Here is a 5,343-nt window from a genome sequence, read left to right as displayed (position 1 = left end):
AGAAAGTTCCAGATTAACACCATTACGTCATCGGAGATTTCTACAACGGCTACGAATGATGGTGCAATAGTAGAGTTTGTGTTGATCAAGTGATGTGATGTCTACAGTATCAAAAGAATCATCAAGGACTGCTTTGGAATGTGCACTGCGTTGCGACTGTAGTGCTAAGAAAAGTGCGCTTATAAGATCTAACAGATCTTCTTGTTAACCGCGTGGCCATGGGCCGAGCGTGGTTCTAGGTTTACCCGGGGTTTATTAACCGCGCGGCCATGGCCCGATCGCGGTTCTAGGTTTACCCGTGGTTTATTATTATTTTTTTTTTTTGTCGGTGACCAGACGCAGACCTCCGCTCGGCCAAACTTTGAGTCACGCAACGTGTGATGTTTTTCCGCCAGAAGCTGTTAAAACATAAATACACGGACAATTTTACGGATATTGTTTTCTTTTTTGTGGGTAAAATATATTTTCTTTTCGTTTTATCAAAGCGTTGGATTTAAAGGGAATAATAAATACGCTGAAAAAAGGTATTACTTCAGCTATGGAATGCGCTGACGTTGCAGCTTTCACTTTCGCTACGTGACAAATACGATCGTGTTTACTTTGCAAGTTTATTTCGGCAGAAGCGATGGTCATTAATTTATTTGTAATTTTGTGAGTATTTCTTGTGGTTTTACGCAAATGAAGTAAATCCTTTGACTGTTTCATCGCAGCCAGTTCATAGATCGGAAGGAAAATTAAATATTTGCAAGCCAAGCAAAGAACATGTCAGAACGTGCAAAGATTACGTCATTGGTAGGGAAATAACCACCGTACTAAAGATAGCCGTAGATAACGCAATTCTTGAATTATGTGACTCGTGTGACTTCTTTGCTAACCCTTAACTCAAGGGAAAAAACCAATTAAATTTAATCGTGACTTTAAAGAAAGAAAGCGGTTTGTAATAGTGTTCGTATCTTCATGCCCATACATATCTCGAAGAAACTTCCAGATTAAGACTATTACGTCATCGGAGATGTCACAATGGCTACGACTGATGGTGCGATAACAGAGTTTGTGTTGATCAAGTGCTGTGATGTCTACAGTAATCAATGAATCATCAAAGATTGCTTTGGAATATGCACTGCGTTGCGACTGTAGTACTAAGAAAACAGTTAAATTTTAAAAGCGCGGTTATAAGATCTAACAGATCTTCTTGTTTTTTTTTTTTTGTCGGTGACCAGACGCAGACCTCCGCTCGGCCAAATTTTGAGTCACGCAACGTGTGATGTTTTTGCGCCAGAAGCTGTTAAAACATAAATACACGGACAATTTTACGGATATTGTTTTCTTTTTTGTGGATAAAATATATTTTCTTTTCGTTTTATCAAAGCGTTGGATTTAAAGGGTATAATAAATACGCTAAAAAAAAAGGTATTACGTCAGCCATGGAATGCGTTGACGTTGCAGCTTTCACTTTCGCTACGTGACAAATAAGATCGTGTTTACTTTGCAAGTTTATTTCGCCAGAAGCGACGTTTATTAATTTATTTGTAATTTTGCGAGTATTTCTTGTGGTTTTAGGCAAATGAAGTAAATTCTTTGGCTGTTTCATCGCAGCGAGTTCATAGATCGGAAGGAAAATTAAATATTTGCAAGCCAAGCAACGAACTTGTCAGAACGTGCAAGGATTACGTCATTGGTAGGGAAATAACCACCGTACTAAAGATAGCCGTGGATAACGCAATTCTTGAATTATGTGACTTGTGTGACTTCTTTGCTGGCCCTTTACTCAGGGGAAAAAACAATTTAATTTAATCGTGATTTTTAAGAAAGAAAGCTGTTGTTAATAGTGTTCGTATCTTCATGCCCATACGTATCCCGAAGAAAGTTCCAGATTAAGATTATTACGTCATCGGAGATTTCACACCGGTTACGACTGATGGTGCAATAATACAGTTCGTGTTGATCAAGTAATGTGGTGTCTACAGTAATCAATGAATCATCAAGGATTGCTTTGGAATGTACACTGCGTTGCGACTGTAGTGCTAAGAAAACAGTTAAATTTTAAAAGCGCGGTTATAAGATCTAACAGATCTTCTTGTTAACCGCGCGGCCATGGGCCGAGCGCGGTTCTAGGTTTACCCGTGGTAACACCGCGGCAAAACGTATGCGCATGCGTCAAGTTCAGCACTTCCGGCTTCCCCGTGGTGTTCGGTGGTTCAGATTAATTTTGTTGTCCGCCTCGCGGTGTTTAAGCTTGTTGTTGTGAATCAGCAGCCACAGATGAAAGAAGAAAGGACCACAAATACAAAAAAGCTATGTAGATAATAACTTGTTGCAATTACTGGTCCTGGAAATGTTCGTTGGACACTTTACGAAATGCTCCGCAGTGGCCGTCATTACTGATTAGTAACTAAGTAAGCCTTTTGTCAGTTCGTGTTGTACATACATACATTTATTTGATAAGTAGGTTTTTAAAGTATGCAACTGTACAGCTGATGTGGACCTACTACTACTTAGTCTAGATAAGGAAAACAGAAATTTACAATACAATCGTCATAATACTAAAAATAGAGTACAATGATGGTTAAAAAGAGGGGTCAAATAATTTAAAAATATCTATAGTTAGGGTTCTTCTTATTTATACCATATCCGTTGAAAATTTTTTTCATGGTGACAGAGAAGGTTCGTAAGTCTATTGGTTGTTTATCGATTTTATTTAGCTTATAATACTACGAATTTCATAATGGAAGTGATCTCACGATTTCAACTTGTTGAGCTGGTCATGAGAAGCTCACTTAAAACTCAAGCTACATGTAATAGTCAAGCGCCTGCATGAAAATACAAATTTTCGGTTTGGAAAATAAATTTCAATTTTACTTTCAGAATTTCATGATTACAACAGCAGCAAGACTGCCTTCTTTGGTGAGCCATTCTAAATGAAATGCCAGAGAACTTTGAGGTACCATTGGATTTTCATTCAGTATGGATAGGTCAAAGGAGTCTTCAAGTTGTACATTGCCAGTAATAAGAGGCAGAACACCATTACAGAACTGTGTAGTAACTCACTCATTTGAAACAATAAATTTATTAAAATTTAAAATCATTTCAGTGACTTATATGATTTTCTATGTTACAATAACATGTTTCCTTTATGCGCCACTGTTTTGCTAGCCTATCCATATGTACACAAAAAGACTGTTCAACTAACCAGACAAACTTTTAATTCGCAATATTTTAAAGTTATAGCTTTCAGATTTTAAACTATCGTACTTTAAACTCACTCGAAGTACATTTGAAATCTGAAGGTTACAAACATTGGCTGCTCCCTGAGGAGCCTGCTTTTTTGACCATCCACATCCCTTCGGCTTGTGCTGAAACCTCAAATTCTTCCAGAATTGATAACATCTCAGGATGCCCCATGTTGCTGGATAAATAATCCCTCTTCTCTTTGAAGTGTATTTGTTTTCTGAGATCTATAAAAAGAATGGCATTATTGCAAGTTAGTTCACTGAAACTACTTTTATGTCCTTACCTTTCAAGGGGTTAAATGTGAAGAAAGGTAAAACATCTAGTAATTTTACTTCGTTATATAATAGAACTGACATTTATATTGGGGTAAAGCTGTGTCTGCTGTTCTAGTTAAGAAACATGCAATAATTAATCAAACAGACTTTTTAAACTGAGTGGCCTTATGGTCTTCCAAGGAGACCTGTATTTTAAATACAAATAAGAACAAAACAGGGCAAAGTACCTGAAATATGCTATTGTGCACAACAAAACAAGAGTTCTTTTTTCCTCTAATACACGGTGTTCTTCACTCAATCTTGGATCCTCCCAGAGAATAGACTGCAAAATGACATTGAAAAGACCAGGTGCAGTTTTGCCAGCAAACTCTTTCACCTGTCCAGGAGCATACAGTGGCACAGCATCACTGCTTTCATAATGATGTTGCAAGGATATCTAAAATTTTCCGATCAGCTGGTCAAATGAATTTTCTGAAATTAATAGAAAAGGTAAATATCTATTTTACTTATTTAAATAAAATATTGAAATAATTTTATTTATCAAATTTAAATATTTGATTCTCTGCTTGTGTCAATCACTGTCATGTGTTGGCCTTAACACATCCTCTTACTTATTGGATTGCACAAATACAATACCTGTATCAGAAATATAATCTTGAAATGGTGTCTGTTACCCTTACCGGTCACCTAAACAACATTATGCTATTTTGATTGTTACCTAAGTCACTAGTCAATATTCAAACCAAAATAATTATCAGTTTTCCAAATCATTAAAAGGATGAGACTTGAATAGTTTGTGGCAACTCTGGCGCAGCATTTTTTTTCTTGGCCAAGAGACTCCTCAGATAACTCTTCCAAATCATTGCCATAATAATTGAGAAGTCCTCTAAATCCTTCTCATTAGTGCTTATGACTTCAACTGAACGATGAAATTTATGATATTGTCATTGACCATGTGTAATACATGTAAATAATGATAATCTGTTTGAATGAGTTTTGGTCAGATGGTGTTATTATAGTGTGCCATGGATTATCATGATGTCAAACAATTATCCTTCAAAATATTTGTATCTTGTACGTCTTGTATCTTTACATTTCAGGTCAGTGATACTAACCTGATAGTTGAGTTAAGTCATGGATTGCATTTGTCATCCTGTTACAAACTGTTTTATCCATTGTAACTTCACCATAGCAATTTATTTTTACTACCCCAAATGATGTTTGTATTTCTGCCATGGACGTTTGCTGGCGTTTTGGGTACTGCAGGTCTATTCCACAAGCCCTTTCTAGAAATTTAAGGCTTTAGAACAGCAATTGGAAATGGTTCTGAACTTTTTGGAGGCCTTCACTACTGCTGTGTTGCTGCTTTAAGTTCTTGCGTAGTCTTAAAATTGGTAAATTGCAAGATCTAAATAAAAACTTAAAAAAAAAAATAAGAAATAAACATACTAGTGATGAGTTTGTTTGTATCCATATACTGAAAATGGATGTCCAAAAAGCATATCCCCCCACTAATGAAAAATGGAGTAGGTGAATTTTTAGTGAAATTTTTCATGAAGTCGGTGCCCGTAGGGTTCCTGGACACCCCTCTAACTGAATCCTCGGTGTTGAGACAACATTGCAGTACTACTGAATTTCAATAAGTATATGTGAAACTGAAATAAATTTTAGACAATATTATTGGTGCAATTTTATGGGTTTGGTCATAGGAAAAATAAGTTTGTCAAGTGGCAAAAAGTTCTTGTTTTGCTGTGTTTAAAATTATTATTTTTCTTTAAATTCGTTTAGCAATTAATTTTTCAAAATAATATTTCCCAGCTTCTGTGTTACCTTTTTC

The 5,343-nt window shown here is 36.1% G+C and overlaps 1 long non-coding RNA gene across 1 annotated transcript; it reads left to right on the top strand.

Annotated features, from left to right (window-relative positions):
* The first annotated feature begins 2,627 nt into the window (after positions 1-2,627).
* On the top strand, positions 2,628-3,085 carry LOC149109339 (uncharacterized). Its single transcript, XR_016208678.1, has 2 exons — positions 2,628-2,664; positions 2,866-3,085. It is a non-coding gene; the product is annotated as an uncharacterized LOC149109339 (long non-coding RNA).
* Positions 3,086-5,343: the final 2,258 nt, after the last annotated feature.

Source organism: Orbicella faveolata, unplaced genomic scaffold (genome assembly GCF_042242905.1).
Source record: "Orbicella faveolata isolate gen_17 unplaced genomic scaffold, um_ofav_v1 contig_25, whole genome shotgun sequence".
Taxonomy (NCBI): Eukaryota; Metazoa; Cnidaria; class Anthozoa; order Scleractinia; family Merulinidae; genus Orbicella; species Orbicella faveolata.
The sequence above is the reverse complement of the archived record's forward strand: the minus strand, read 5'-3'. Positions and strand labels throughout refer to the sequence as shown.